Here is an 18032-nt window from a genome sequence, read left to right on the forward strand (position 1 = left end):
TGCTATCTTAGAATCGTTTGAAAAAAGTATCATTATTTCAAATTTACTTTTAACTAGATAATAACACTCATTGTTATCCTGTCAATTATAAGCCATCCTATGAACCTTCTAAGTTTCGAGGTCATTCATTTTTTTATGAAAATGTTATACGATCGTTATAAAAACTTTCTCCAGAAAGGCAAAACAAAATCATAATTTCGTTTATTTATGATTACATTATTTGTACGCTTGTATACGCATCCTACATAAACCTGCTAAGTATAAAATATATTAAGATAAATAACATCATAGACTAAAGCGACATGAAATATGAATTTCATATTGTTTTGTAAAGATTTCTAAAAGTATTACAAGATGGAACAAACAAATCGGTATAAATATTAAACTTGTGTTACAGCTGACGATATATCTGAGTTTCAGTTACTCATCATGCTGAAAACTTGGATAAGTTATGAATATACTTTCCGTTCAACCCAAGTTGTATCAACAATCGATCTGAATCCCTTTGTTACCACAAGACTTGTACGACTACAGGCAAAAGGAGCACAATCAGCGTCCCTTCAGCTATGTGAGATAGAGGTGTTTGCAGTTTGCCAAGAAGGTAGCAAAATAACAAGTACAGTAAATGAGTTGCACCATGAGAAAACCAACATAGTGTATTTGAGATCAGTATGGATCCAGATGCGCAGGCTGGTCTGGATCCATGCTGGTCGCAAATGCACTATGTTGGTTTTCTCATGGTGCGGCTCATTTATGCTCTAGTGAGGAAATGTTGAAGACAATACCTCTTGTATCATTGGTTAAAGTCTGATAATGGGTTAATGATGTTTGCATAAAGTTTACTATCACAACATCTTCTTTTAATCGTGTTAGGCTAATGAACAATGATTCTTTGTACTTTGATCTAGTGTAATAATACTTTTTGGTCATTTGACATCATGGAAACCATTAAATTAACATGTACGTTATAATTCTGCTTTGGCCAGCCGCCGGTCCTATGGCCATGAGGGTTGTTGCACAGTTCATTACTTCTCACAGACAAATTAACTCAAATCGAGTCTACTTGCATTTTATGCTTCCTTCTAAAGGATCTTTCTATTGATTGTATCAATAATCCTTTTACTACGAACCTATAGATAATTTGGTAAGTTATGAATCAGCCCATGTAATTTTCATGTAATGTTTATTTAGAAAGACACATTAATATATGAACGTATATATAGTTATTGAATTCTCCACTTCCTGCTGAGAAATGAATCGCAACCATGACCTAATCACAACCATATTCTTCTTAATGTTATTGTTCTTTTACTCGAGGCATTGGTAATTTTCTGATCTTTGGCACTACTGAAATATACCGCTATAAGATCATTTTCATTTGATTTTGATATTTTAACATGATTGATTCATTAATTTTGAGAATGGAATGTGCGCACTTTTTTAACAAAACTCATTTTTTTCTTCTTTTCTTTTACTACAGTGTCAAGCCATTGCTAACATTTGTAACAATTGCATCTTTACTGTAGGGATGACTATAAAAGACGAACCAATACCCTTAATGCAGTTGCGATTTTCATTGTCAGACGAGTACACTGATGTTGTCAAATCGGAAGATTCGTTTATATATTGGATAAGGCAGGAATTGTCAAATTACACCGGTTTTTCCCTAGAGAGTTTTCGTAATGTGAAGCTGGAGAAAGGTAATTTGAAGTTCGACCTTTTTAATGATTCTGAAGTCTGTTTGGCAATACTTCTTAATGTCAAAGCTTGGGACAGTTATCATTTTAAGTAGGTCTGAAACTCTAACAGGACAATTTGAAATGATATAAAATATATAACTATTTCCGGTTCGATTTTAACCTTAAGTCTGCTGCCGGCAAGGGATTCTGCCTTTGCGACCAGTGCAGACCAAGATCAGACTGCACATCCGTGCAGGCTGGTCATGGTCTGCACAGTTCGCTATTCAGTTAGTAAATTATCAGTGAACACCCCTCTGAATAATAAATGGTGTTACCCAAATTGAATGATGGACCAATTTATCCAAATTTAATGATGGACCAGTCAATTTTAGAAATATAGCAGGGTAAAATTTAATACTTGCAGCTGTCTCATTCTGTGCTTCAAAAATCAACTCGGAAAGAATTATTTTGTAAGAACGCGGTTTTTTAGCAACCGTCAGTTTTGTCGTTCTAAAATGATACATATTTGCAATAAGAGTCACTAACAATATGAAATTAAATTTCAAAAAATAAACACACATTGTAACTGACTGTTTAACTTCGGTTGTGAAATGTTATGTCGCTGAGGGTCCTTTGGTGATTTCGAAATTAAAAGACTGCTAAGAAGTTATACGGACTTCAATTTATTTTTCTAGACTTTCTTAGATGTATTCGAAATCCAGTTGAGGATACAGTTGCAAAACCTGTAACAGTCCGTTGTTTATCTAACACTACGATACAAATACATTCACAGTAAAATATACTTCAATCCCTTACCTTAGATAATATAAGAACTTTACTTGAAATGGTGCTTCGAATATCTATTACAGATCCTTTCCGCGTGTCGTTTGAGCTTCATTCAATAGATGGAAATCTTCGAACATTGAGATCAATGTTAGAAAGGGTAGACAAACTATTCAAACAAGGTTTATCCGACTTGCAGACTGAAGATGGTCAGAAATTGACAATAACACCTCGAAGTCTACAATACCACGTGATATATTTAGACAGTACAGGTAAAATACAACACGAAAGTCTGAATGTGGAAGATTAACATACATTAAAGAAACATATGCAAGGAAAAATATTCAATTCGTCTTATACATAATTATTTATTTATTAGTATGTAGATTCATTTCGCAATGTTTAAAACACCCGAGGAACTATACTTACAAGCAAACTTTTCATTCGGAATAGTCTTCTTGAATATAGTGAAATGCAGAAATATTATAGATAAATACGTACTACCGTTAGTTAGTTAGACACATGCATAAATTGTATAAATACAAGACATTTTTCATTTACAAGATGTTGTACAACTAACGTATTTCACGTGTGTAAATATTCATGTAGATATGCATGTGAATATTCATATAAAGGTGAAGGAAATTATTTATTATAGCAAAACGGGATTTCATACCATTGTTTATTTGATAATAATCTAATTTGAAATAGGAAAAAATAACTTGTTATATTACATACTACAATATCTCATTGTTTGATAGTTTAGGTTCCACATGTCCAAACATCAGTACATATTTTATTCTGCAGGAACCATGCTAAATGGAGCTCTGTTGACGACAGTGTGTATGCTCATTGTTTCAATTACGCATATGTGAGATGCATTTCCTGCAGCAGGGATATATAAAATATGGATACGGTGATTGATTAAGAATGAAGAACACTAAATCCTCCGATAACTGCTGTTATTTATTACAGAGTTTTTTGTAGAAACTGTATCTTAAAACAAAATTTAAAAAAGGCATTTTCTCCGATCAGCCTTTGTGCCATTTTCATCATCTAAATGATATGATTTGATTCAACTTCTTTGGATACTTCGGATATATCAGCACCGCATTAGATTATTTGTTATTCTGACACTGCTATATTTATAAGTCCCCTACTGGTTGAAAACCAGTTTCGGGGACTATAGGAATGCGCTTTTCCGTCCGTCTGTCCGTCTGCAATTTCGTGTGCGGTCCACAACTCTGTCATCCATGAAGGGATTTTATTATTACTTGGCACAAATGTTTCCCATGATGAGACGACGTGTCATGCGCAAAACTCGGACTCCTAGCTCAAAGGTCAAGGTCACAATTGGAGGTCAAAGGTCAACAGGGCTTTTTTCCTGTCCGGTCCATAACTCTCCCATCCTTGAAGGAATTTAAGTATTACTTGGCACAAATGTTCCCCATGATGAAATGACGTGTCATGCGCAAATCCTCGACCCCTAGCTCAAAGGTCAAGGTCACAATTGGAGGTCAAAGGTCAACAGGGCTTTTTTCCCTGTCCGGTCCATAACTCTCCCATCCATGAAGGGATTTTTATATTACTTGGCACAAATGTTCCCCATGATGAGACAACGTGTTAGGCGCAAAACCTGGACCCCTAGCTTAAAGGTCAAGATCACAATTGGAGGTCAAAGGTCAACATGGCTTTTTTCCTGTCCGGTCCATAACTCTCCCATCCATGAAGGGAGTTTAATATTACTTGGCACAAATGTACCTCATAATAAGACGATGTGTCATGCACAACTTTCAGACCCCTATCCCAAAGGTCAAGGTCACACTTAGCAGTCAAATGTTAACATAGCATGAACAGGGTCGGTTTCGTGTCCGGTCCATAACTCTGACACTCATTAAGGGATTTTAATATCACTTGGCACAAGTGTTCCCCATGATGAGACGACGTGTCATGCGCAAATCCCGGACCCCTAGCTTAAAGGTCAAGGTCACAAATGGGAGTCAAAGGCCAATAGAGTTTTTTTCCTGTCCGGTCGATAACTCTGCCATCCATGAAGGGATTTTAATATTACTTGGCACAAATGTTTCCCATGATTAGACAATATGTCATGCGCAAAGCCCAGACCCTTAGCTCAAAGGTCAAGGTCACAATTGGAGGTCAAAGGTCAACAGGGTCTTTTTCCTGTCCGGTCCATAACTTTCCCATCCATCAAGGGATTACAATATTACTTGGCATAAATATTCCCCATGATGAGACGACGTGTCATGCGCAACACCCAGTACCCTAGCTAAAAGGTCAAGGTCACACTTTGAGATCAAATGTCATGAGGATTTTTTCCTGTCCAGTCTATAACTTTGTCATGCAAAACAGGATTTAGATATCAGTTGGCACAAATATTCCCCTGGATGAGACAACATGTCATGTGCAAAACCCAGGCCCAAGGTCTAATGTCAAGGTCACACTTCGAGACCAAAGGTCAGACACAAGAATGACTTTGTCTGGAGCATTTCTTCTTCATGCATGGAGGGATTGTGATGTAACTTGGCACAAATGTTCACCAACATGAGACGGATTGTCATGCGCAAGAATCACGTCCCTAGGTCTAAAGGTCAAGGTCATATTTAGAGGTCAAGTGTCAAATTCAAGAATGACTTTGTATGGAGCATTTCTTCTTCATGCATGGAGGGATTTTGATGTTACTTGGACCAAATGTTTACCACCATGAGGCACCCTTATTTTAAGAATTATGTCCCTTTGTTTTACTATAAATAGATTTTATTGTAACTTTTTTATTACTGGCGGTAGAGAAAAATCGAGACCACTTTTCTGTGGTACAACATGCATGTAACATCCAATTGTTAGGTGTATTTTGACCTATCTCTACCTGGTAAAGAGTTTCTTGTGGACTTATCTTATATAAATTTTTTTTAGGATTAATTTCCCTTTGTTGTTACTATAGATAACTTATATGATAACTTTTTTATAATCAGCCAAAACAATTCAATATAAAAACAACTGTGGGATTTTATATATGCACATTTTAATCCAAGTGTGTTGTTATAACATATTGTATATATAGTATAATATTGTTTATACATCATTGACAGATATCAGTTCATTATGTTATACTGCAGAAGAGAAAATTAGGTGCCTTCCAGTAGAGGACTTTGTATTGCATGGCAATACTTCATTCACTTGTTTTGACAAAAAGGAACTAGATTTAAAGCTTACCAACTTACTGTAATTCGTTGTATAATTGAAAATAAAATCTAAACGAAGAACTTTTTGGAAGCGAAGAACACAACCAGTTAACATGGTTAAAGAATAGAAGGCTTGGTTTGATTAAGTTGTCATAAAATGTGCAAGTTGTAAATATATTTCATTCAAAATATTTCTTTTTAATTCTGTAGTATGTCTATGTAAGAACATCAGACCCAAAGTGGTGTCATGGTTGTCCAATCTTCATTCATTTACAAGGTTTCAACATATCACTGACATTGATGCGTCGAGAAATCAGATACCAGCAATGTAAAGAAGCTAAGATCATCTTGTCAAATGTTTACTGTCATGGATTAAGTGATGATTTTAAACGATTTAATTTAATAAACTTTTATATTTGTAAAAAATATATATTAGCCTAATTTGGTTGAAGACATAACTTAATATAGTATATTGGAACATACCAAGTTTGATCATACAGTAAAATTGATAATGTTAAGATATAACACGTGATTAGAATTTTATATTTGGTATAAATCTAAATATAAATAAATGGCATGATAAGACACATCTAAATGTTATCTCGTAGATATCAACCTGTATTAATTTCATTTTTATTGTGTTAAATAAAGTAACAAAATACATGATTGTGTTGTTTCAACAGTTTTTATGGTGTTATCTTGATTAATGAATTACAAATATGTTATCTTCCTGTCTTCATACCACGAACAACTGGCGCCCTGTGTATAAACTGGCAATGACACCAACTTTGAATTCGTAAAAAGCAATTATCTAAAATATTGATGTTATGGTAACATTTTTTATATCGTGCTTTTTTCCATCATTAGTTTCAAGTTTCAAGTTCCAAAGTTTATTAGCAAATCTGCATAAATACAATACCTTTGGCCATTAAACAATTTAAATATAATACAGATGGCCAACATTTACTTTACAATACATGTGTAATATTCAATCTATCAATACAAAAATACCAATTAAGTAACTAAGAAGCAGGTATGATGTTTAGCTTTTCCTGCCTTTTTGACATAGCATAGTGTAGAGAGAATCATGATAACTAAGACTATATTGGTTTCGTTACTTTTCTTCTGTGTTAAACATAGTTCATATCGGTGAATGATAAAGCTCTTTAAAAAACTATGTGATTGTAACCAAATGACGTCGATTTGATATTGGGGTCAGATAAACAAGCGTTCACAGTTACTGCGGATATTACGTTTCAGCATGACAAAAACCCAGAAAGTTTAAGGAGACACAATACGCTATTCGTTCTTTAAAGTACTGGTTGTCTCCCTTTACCATGATTATTACTGTTTTATACGCTATTATACTGATACTGCTCTATATTTGAGATTATGATATTACATTGTATTGAAATGTAAAAGTACATTCTGTAAAAGAAACGACCGTCAAAACTTAATAATGAATATTAATTGTTAAACAAGTGTTTCCTTTCAGAGGAATTGCTGCATTAAGTCATTATTAAATTCAAGAATAAAAGTAGAATCTTTAATTCGCAATGACGCGAAATTCCAACAAAACCTACAAAAGACACCACGAAAAATATAATAAATGTAACTTACAAAATTTATCTTTTGGTACACGATGAGAGGCCTTGCGAACGCCTTTGGCTTTCATAGTTTGTTTAGATATTAAATGTATGTTTAACAAATCCGCTGAAAATCACAAGAAGTAGAAAGCGATGTCATTCAAACGAAAAACAAGTGCTCAAATCTATGGAAGCGATAAAATATGTGCAGCTTAGTTCTTTTTGCATCCAAAACTATATGAGTGTTAGGAGAGTCACGGAACCTGAATGAGTGCTACGGTTGCAAGATAATGGATTTCTGTCGGTAAATAGTTGAAAATAGCGCACAAGATAATACCAAATATTAATAAGAATAACAAGCCAAAGTATATACATGTTTACATAGTTATATAAAAGAAAATTATAAAAGACTCATTCGAAATTTGAAAAAAACAAACATCACTGTATCCCTTGATCCCTTAAAGTTATCCCTTGATCAAGCATGTCATAAGTTCAATATAAACAATGTATATATTAGATGAAGATCAATCTCCGTAGAGTAGATAGAATCCGTCGTAAAGTTCCAATAGCGTTAGATCTTTGTAATATTAATCTTTACTTATTGCCGATTAATCTTAATTCATTCCTTAAAAAGCTATATAGTTTATATATGTATACATTTGCATCTTCATTTTCTCAAAATGATATGTACCGTTAATGATACCAATGTTGTTAATATCTTACAGCAAAACAGTTAATTTAGAAAGTTGGTAAAACATAGAATTAACTACTAGTGTACATAATCCTTATAGGTCTAATAATACGAACTCGTGTCATAAATATCGAAGTAAATGTAAAACGTGTATAGGACAATTATCGTTTATCATTTACGTTTCTGAATTGTGTCTAACTTTACGGAAACAAAACACTTAGAAGCAACATAGAGACCAAACCTGACGTCTTCACAATTTAGTAAATAAATTTAATATGTGAAACAGCAAAAGCTCCGACGTGAAATGTATATGAATTTAAAAATTACCGGTTAAGAACAATGATATTAAGCTACTAGGTCACAAACCAAAATCAAAGAAATGTTTCTGTTTCATTAAGGGGAAAAAATGTCGACAGAATTTAGTGAATGAATGTTTCCTTTACTAAGTATACAGAATAATGTCAAATATTCCCAGAAGACTAAACCAATCTGCTGGACAATAATAGCTTTCAATGATATATCAACATATATAAGACACACTATGTTAATAACAAAGACAAATGGCATATGGTAATTATTTCTTTTGTACGGCAGTGTCCTTTGGGAAATAATGTTGAAAATCTAGTTCGCCTTACTTCTGTCCTCGCATCGAATACGACACATTTTCTGCAAAGACAATTTTATTCGAAACAGTTAAAGTAAAATGAGACACCTTTAAAAGGTTCTCACAAATGTATGTTTTTTTATAAGTGGTACCGTTAAGAATGAGGTAAAGTTCGCACAATTCTTAACCAAAATTAAGTATCTTCATTTCTGCAAGAATGCTTATAGATGATGAAAGTCCTTACAATACTACATACTGATTTTATTTAGGCATAGAACCAGGTATCAAAAGTAGACATAATATATATACTTATCTTTCATGAAACGAACTGTTACACTAGTTGATAAATATGGGATTTTAATCAACATATCAAGTGATATATTATTACTTCGTCGCCTAAGTTTGTATATTTTGTCCACTATGGTATCCCTTTGACTTAAACATTGATACCAAACCAGTAGCATGTGAATACATACAAAAGTTTTCGTTACGTTTAGTCAAAACTTAAACAAATATGTTACTGATCATTTATCAAATTGAAAGCGCTTTAACGCATTACAAACTTATCAACACTTTTCTATCGTAGCTGGAAGGATTAAAATGTCAATTCTCAGCTTATAAAATTATCAGTTTTTCAAAGATTAGGACTGAAGGAAATATGTCTAGAAAATTATATCAATACTTCCTGCCTCAGATTCACATATCGTGCATTTTGTTACCATTACGTGTGTTATACCTCGCGGGGTTGACTTTCATTTAAAATGTCTTTTAACTCTGGTTTATTGTGGGGTTGGATGAGTTTAGTGCGTTTAAACTCCACTGTTGTGTTTTTATCATTGTCCATTCCAAGGTAGCGTCATACTGTGTTACTGCTTGTTTTCTTTCTTTTTTTAATGTCAAACATATACAGCTTTTTGTATATACTATGTACATTGTTGCAGAGTTCGGGGCCTCCGTTGCCGAGTAGTTAAGGTCATTGACTTCAAATCTTTTGCCCCTCACCGATGTGGGTTCGAGCCTCACTCGGTGCATTGAATTCTTGATGTCAGGAAGCCATCCAGCTGGCTTACGAAAGGTCGGTGGTTCTACCCAGGTGCCCGCTCATGAGAAAATAATGCACGGAGGGGCACCTGGGGTCTTCCTATATTACCGAAGCTGGAAAATCGCCATATGGCCTATTTTTGTGTCGGTGCGTTACACCCATCAAAATAAATAAAAAAATCCTTTATGGTGCATAGAATTGAATTGAGCCAACACTATATGTAAGAAGTTCAATTGTATAACTAGTAACATTACATTTAATTTGAACAATGAACCACTGTACAACACTAAGGTCTAACGGTCTGTTCAGTATCATTAATTTTGTAAAAGTTAACAGAAGTGTTCCAGCATCCAAGTTAAATCTTGGACCTATTAACATGAGGACGCATTTCTTTGTGATTTCAGACAGTTTCATTTCATGTAGGTGAAGCAGCTATTCTATTTTGATTGATCATTAATATACAGACAGTAATAATGCGACCATATTGTACCTTTGATCTCATTTCTCATTCAAGTTTCTGTCAAATTGAAGTTCTCTGCGTCTTCTCGTTCTACCTCGGTGATAAATGTAATTTTCTGATTCGATGATTTTGCCAAGGATCAGAAGGCGGAATTAGATCAGTTCTCGAGTAAATAATTGCAAATTAGAATGCAAAGACAAAGAATGAAAACAAATAAATAAGACTTTATGTAAGCTTGTTTGCTGAAAAAGACCAAAATAATAAGGTTGGTGACCTCGTTTGTTAACGAAATATCATTATCCTCCAAGCCTTAAGCGGAATCTTAAGGTATATATAAGGCATCATTACTGTATAAGAGTTAGTTAGTTTCACAGGACATTTCTGATACAGTTGTCTAGGGTTTTGAATCTTTTACCGATATTTAGTTACATTTTTTCCCCTTTTGAATATAGCTCTTTTCCCAATATTTTGGTAGAAATCATAATTTTTGTCATCGCTTCTAAACTATTGACGACGTTATGAAATCACTTACTGGATAATGTATTTTAAAGAATTATAACGTAATAACATAGTTAGAAGCTTTAAGATGCATGAATACCTATTGATTTGAAAGAATTAGAAAACTGTGTATTATAAAGACATCATACGGCGTTTAATTACGTGACAAATGTTTCAGATGTGAAATTGTGGCAGAAGCTCCATGACAGTTAATATGAGCACATAGACAAAGTATTGTCCTTTTATGCAGGCCAGTGTGTTAAAATAGTCGTCCTGTCTTTTAAAATTACCAATAAAATCTGGCCATGAAAACTATCTATGATATTGTTTATATTCAAAAGCCTGATGTCGATACAGTTTAAGCGACCCCAGAACCTGGAGTTCTGTAACATGACCAGAAATTATTTTGTTATGCTATCGTCCAGAAATATAAGTAAAATACGTTTACTTAGACTGAAGTCGTCTGTAATGATTTTTTGTTTAGTTTTGTTTTTATTGGGTATTATGTCGCACCGACACAAGTGTAGGTCAGACGGCGACTTTCCAGCTTTGATGGTGAAGGAAGACCCTAGGTGCCCCTCTGTGTATATTTTATCAAGAGAGGGGTCCTGGGTAGAACCAGCGACCTTCTGTAAGCCAGCTAGATGGCTTCCTCGCATGAAGAATTCAACGCCCCCAGTAAGGCTCGAACCCACATCGGTGAAGTGCAAGTGAAACCAGCGACCTTAACCACTCGGACAAGGAGTCCCCAGTCTGTAATGATTGTTGCTGTTGTGATACCAGTATATGTTGACTGCATATAATGACTGTTGGCTTAATGTTCTTGGATCATATATAGTCAAATTAATGATATTAACATTTTTAATATACACAAATGATCCTGTTAATTGCCTTGTTGAAAAAAAGGGCAAGGGCAAGTGTGAAGTTGGCATGCCCTATATATGCGTTTAAATCCCGTAGTTTTCTTTATGAATGTTTCTGATAGTCCCAAAACGATGCTCCTATTTTCAACTTGACTTTGTCCTCGAACTGTCCATTATGTGGAGGAAATGCCAAATTAAAGCCCAATGCGCCCAGATTATATATTCTTTCACATAATGGACATTTTAAAACTTTTCTCCGACTTAAGACATGGTCAACCTGTCGTGATATTATAGCCTTCTTTTAAGGCAAGGACAGTGTTATTATTTGTTTCATAGAAAAGTCAATTTGAAATCTAATTGCATAAAAGTTTATTGCCCATATACGGTTTCTAACATTGCAACAAGACTTAAATTTAATTTGGCCGTATCAGATAAACATCATGCTTTGTCTGCGCCGAGTTTGCAATTTTATATATGTCAAATAACTTAGTATAAACTTATTGTAATAATTGGTTCAGGCAAACACATTCAAATAGAGATATGTAATGTATAAAGTTTTCAAATATTACTCTGCATTTTAGTCAAACAATGAAACAGCTTAGGAAATGCTATTCTGTCTTATATCTTCCCTTTCTATATAATATTCAGTGTTTGTTACAAAATTGTTTTTAATTTTATTTCTGACTTTGAAATTCTGTTCTAAAACTTGAGAAGGGAGACGCTACTGCTTGATTTCAAATTCTGCAAAAGGATCTGGAGATGTCTTTGGTTAGGATTATAGCTTATAAGAAAATTGCATATTTTAACATTTATGTCTGAGAATCTAACATCAAAGATAACAATATCAAATGCATCTGCTGTTGGAAATGGAATTTTGCTCTCAAAACCTACAAGAGTCGAAGAGATTCATTCGGAAAAATAAGCTCTTTATCCCGTAATTAAGAGATATCTTTATTAAGACAACTTACCTGTATCGCGTATCTAAGAGATCTTTTCTCGTTATGACGAATTAATGTCTCGTTTTCATGACAAATGCGATTATTACGGCATAATTTTCTCGTATTAATGAAGCGGACAGAAAAAAATCTTAGGTAATTTGTCCTCTATTTTCAGATTTTAGTAAAATAAAAGTAAAATTGCACATTTTTGCGGGTATGTGTTTGAGTAGGATTTCAATAAACATCTGTCGTGGTAAAAATCAGAATATTGCAATTTAACTTACTTTACACGCACATGACATGAGAGGCATAGCTCTGTAAAATTTAAGATGTAGAGGATTTTCCACAAAAAAAATATCAATTTATGCATTATTAAGGCGAACATACTGTTTTGTATAGCTGAAATTAGCCAATGCGACATGAGTGTTGATTGATTTATTTATTTTGTTGGGTTTTACGTCGCATCGACACAATGATAGGTCATATAGCGACTTTCCAGCTTTGATGGTGGAGGAAGACCCCAGGTGGGTGGCCCCTCCATGTATTATTTCATCACGAGCGGGCACCCGGGTAGAACCACCAACCTTCTGTAAGCCAGCTGTATGGCTTCCTCGCATGAAGAATTCAACGCCCAGAGTGAGGCTCGAACCCACATCGATGAGGGGCAAGTGATTTGAAATCAGCGACCTTAACCTCTCGGCCACAGAGGCCCCATCTGAGTGTTAAACAAACGAAAACTTTTCCAAATGTTGTGAAAAAGTATGTTATTGTACATGTACGAAAATCCTGACAGTGTGTTGACACTATATTTAGTGTAATGCTGATCGTCAGTTCAATATTACCTATCAAAACGAAAATACTTACAACAATTTATACTATAATAGTTTTCATTGGGTTTTACATGGAAGGCCTCTTATTTATATTAGAAACACCTACATAAATAAGATATCACTGCAGAAAACTGACAAATTTTAGAGGGATGTACTGTTAGTGCTCGGTCATCTGGGACTATCCTAGCGTCAAGTGCACGTGAACATCTATTTCCAAAACAAAATAAACGCTATATTTACATACTCCCCCTTGAAGAGATATGATAATTTCTTGGGGTGCCATTCATTTCCGACTCTGCCTGTTAGTACTTGGTCTTTGGAGCCACTCTTTTGTCAACTGCAAACATTCGGGGTACGACATTTTGGTCAGAAACCACTACATTAAACATATCGTCCGTATGTACAAATGATGCTGATAGCCCTACTGGCTCTCAACTGATGATATATACATATGCACATGATTATATATAAGAAACGGTTCGTAATTTTACGCGGTATTCAGTGTAATGCTGCTCAGCAGTTCAGTGATTCATTCAAAAGGCTTAGTGCCATTGGAGAGTGCTTGCAACAAGCTATCATATGACATTTTCTCTTTGTTATTTTACTAATGATAAGCTAAAGGAAACCGATGTATGCATACAGAAGTAAAAAGAAACTCTGATGCAATGCCGCTGTAGAAATCTGACAACCTTAAGGGGAGTGAGCTGTTATATCATACAATACGTAATCACACGGTCATTGGAGACCGTCATGGCTTCAACTGCACGTAAACATCGCCTTCCCGAAATTTGGTCTTAGACCACTTTTTTTTACATATCCGCACGTAAAACGTATAGAACTATGACGATTTCTAAAGATGACATTTCCCGATGACCAAGTAGGTATGGTACAGGAAAATGCTAGTGCTTGGTCTTTTGGGACCTCCCTGGCGTCAAATAAAAACCTAAAAATGTGGTCAAAACCCTTTTTAGGCAACTGTACATAGTGTACGAAAGGTTTGCAACCTAGTTCGAGTATTGTAGTATATCTTCGAATGTTTACATGTGGGTTAAAATACGAGTATATGGATGTGTAGGTAGAGTTATCCACTTCTAAATTACGTATAATTATTTAATATCTAAGAGTCAATAAAAGTAGCCAATAACATTTACGGCCTTTGATAGACGTACATATGTTCATATGTTGTGGATAAAGAGGCGATATACTTAGTCAAAATTTCATGTAAGTTAGTTACTCGAACATTTCTAATTCATTTGTAATAAGTCTCCAAATAAAGTACTGTAATAAAGTATTAGCGTTTACAACAAAACAAATGAATTTCAATTAAGAGATGAAGATGTACTTAATTCTCTGCTTAGAGACAAAATGGTTCTGTCTTTATTCGGGTAACCAGTTTTTGTCAATTTAAGTACAAAATAATTTCTAGGAATTGCTTTGAGTTATTAGAGACGCAGTTTCGGAGAATACGAGTATCATAAATTGATTCGGTTATTACTGTTATTACTGTAATAGGGGAGAAATAATTGTGTTTCTACGATAACCTCGGTGTTTTCTCTTGTATTTCTTTCCTGTTAAAGTTCCATTTGTGTTTGGTACCAAATAATGAACTATTGACAAACCTTTAAGATGTACCTTTTTAATAAACATGATGACTACATTATCACTAATAAGGCATAATGAAATCATGAGCTATATACATAGGAAAAAACAGCAATATATGCATTTTGTAAGAGGAATTTGCTACTTCCTTGAATTAAAAACTGAAGTATATTTCTAAAACACAGAAAAAGTTGCATATTGTAAAAAATAATTCTCGATTATCAGCACTTTAAGTATCAATATAGTGAAGACGTATTAAAACAAGGGAGGCGATTTCAAAGGGATAACTACGAACGTTCCAACAACAAAGTCTTCAAAACAAAACCATTCGGCAGCGTAAACACGTTTGTGTAAGACATAGATATAATACAGATATATATATCAATCTCTTACACATACGTGTTCACGCCGCCGAATGATAAAACGTATGAAGTGTACCTTGAGCATATTGTAAGGTACAAAGAGTCTCGTAATTCATATCTTTTACATTGCTTAGAAAGAGAAAAAATGCTGTTAATTTAATTTTCGCTGTGTTTTACAGAATTTTTTTCTGCTTTAGTATTTAAAAGTTGTTTTGTTTATACTGATGTCATTTAAATAATAATAACACATTTGAAATTAGTTTTGAATGGAAGGTATAATAAGCAGTCTGTTTTATGTTTAATTACACACATCGGTTGAGGGATAGTTCTGGTTGCCAGAGTTGTGCGGTTCTACTATTTCACATGTTCGTTTTTAAAGAGAATTTTTTTGCCATAATACCTCGTCTTTTGTTCCCACTAACTTTAGAAATTGAAGCCTGAAATAAGCAAGAAACATTATGTCAAACTGTCTAAAAGGCAACAGATTACGTGGGCTTGAAGTCTTCGCTCTATTTTCGGAAACAAATTGAAAATAATAGTGTAGAAAGTGAAGTGGAAAGTAACAAGAATCTTGAATTTTCTGACTTTTATTACCTGTAACTACAATGTCTGCTCTTTGTAAGAAAAGTTCGTTTCCGATTTAAAGGCGTATTTCTTGTTACTTGGTATGGTTTAAATTTCGAATTATGTTAAACTGAAACTGTGGAAAACAAAAAGGGAATTTAGCAACATTACCGGAGCCTATACATACTGCATATGCTGTAATGATAAACTGGTCAAAAACAATTTTTCGAAATATATTTCCTTTGAGATGTTTTTAAAAATGTTCGCACAAAATTCATGTTTTGTACTAACTATTTCAGCCTGAGAATTTTGCAACAACCCATTAACAAATGAATCTAAAATTGATTATTTGAACAAAACATTGCAAAAAAATGGCTGAAATACTGGGATATGATATATCCTATCAAAACAATTTTGAAGATAAAAATAAAAATTAATCAAGATATTTTAAACATTTAAAATTTCCTCTTACCTTCCTTTGAAGTTTATAGAATGATATGTAACATCAATGGCGATTATCTTATTTGAATTGAACATGTCATTGTATAGAAATAGGCGTTTAATCAAATTAATCAGTTTCAGTATTTCATATTTAAAAAAAAATCAACCAAAGCCCCTTTATTATATGTTTTGCAGTGAGTTACCAAAATATTAGTAAGAGTAAAATTATATATAATTATTGCATTTTCACAGTGAGAACATGTGAAAACATTTCAGTTTGTCTATTTGTTTAGGTTTCCAGTTGCATGATACTGTTTCAACAGCCGTTACACGACTCTTAAAGACAAATCGCATCAACAAATATACACACTTCCATGTAATTAGCATCTTAATAGAAAAAGGTGATTCTATGGATGTTTAAATAATTCCTGGTATGGCTGAGTTGTGATAACTTTTATAAAAATGTGACATGCCTATTCACATAATTTATTTGCGTATTGGAAATGTACGCAGAGATTTTATTAAAGAAACATCAAAGACAAGAAATATATGAAATATACATGAAGCTTGGCTTTCACTAACAAAAGAAAATCTATTACCAAAATATTTATACAGATTTGCTGAATATGAAAACATTAGTCATATAAAAGAAAAGAGTATTCATCAGAAATTCGTAAGTCAAATACAGTCTAACTTCTGTATAGCAATCATTGAGGTGGTCGTTACAGACAGGTTTCCACTCTTTCCTGGTTTTCTGTGCAGAATATCAACATTAATTAAAATGATGATGATGATGATGATGTTTCTAACAATAAAATATTTTCTAATTAAATTTTCATCTCAAATCTTTTATAACAAGTAAACTACTTGGGACATTGTTTACAGCAGTACAACAGAACATAAACATAAACAGTTAATGTACCATAAAAAGATTGCGTGACCGTAAAAGTGTATTTTGCTGTATTTTTCTACTAGCCGCTGACCGCCTCATAGCAGTGCGACGTTATATAAAATCATTTTACAGGTGAACGTGAGTGGGGAAAGTAACCTTCTACGTCGGGTCGTGCTGCATACAGGTGACGGCTAATGCAAGTGAGACTGCATTATGGACGTCGGTATCTGAGCGCCCGACGACTACACTGTATCTTTTTATCGTAATATCTCCCCGATACACCAAAAGAACGGTAGAATGCTAAAATATAAGAGTTCGGTATGTTCTTCTTTCGGGTCGGAGGAGGGTATGGTGAGAAGGGGTGATAAGCGATTCTTTTTTATTTGTCGTTGTGTTTTTTTATCGTTCCTCAAACTTCATCAAGACGACATTTTTTATTTTGTTTCGTTGTCTTGTTTCTTGTTCTATTGATCCCGCAAAAATAACAACGAAAAGATGCGTTTAAAGGTGCCGTTATTGGAAAGTGTGCGTAAGTGCTATTGGTCTGCTTTTTCCTCCTACATTTTATGTTTACGTCTTTTTGCGGGGGTTACATAACAAGACAACAATAATGAGAAAGGCAAATTCTTGTTTCGTTGTGGCGGGACAAAAGAGCGTTACAAATACAGAACAAGAAAACACTGCAATATTACCATATAACAAAGGTTCGGACAAATAGACATGATGTAACTGGTTAAATTTCAACCAGACAGGATAAACATATTGTATGAGTTTTTTTTATTCTTTCAGACGATCTAAAGTCATTTGAATCAAAAGATGTTTGATACGAAAATCGTGAAGCACAGTGCATATTTGGTGATTGACCCCTCTACAGTTAATCGCCACACTTTCCTATTTGATGGTGCGATGACTAATAAAGTGTAAGACTCCTACAAAAACGGACAGAGGGAGAGAAATTTGGTCTTGCAGCTTTCTTAGTCATACCCTTGAAAGTTAGGCT

This window comes from Mercenaria mercenaria, chromosome 4 (assembly GCF_021730395.1).
Source record: "Mercenaria mercenaria strain notata chromosome 4, MADL_Memer_1, whole genome shotgun sequence".
Taxonomy (NCBI): Eukaryota; Metazoa; Mollusca; class Bivalvia; order Venerida; family Veneridae; genus Mercenaria; species Mercenaria mercenaria.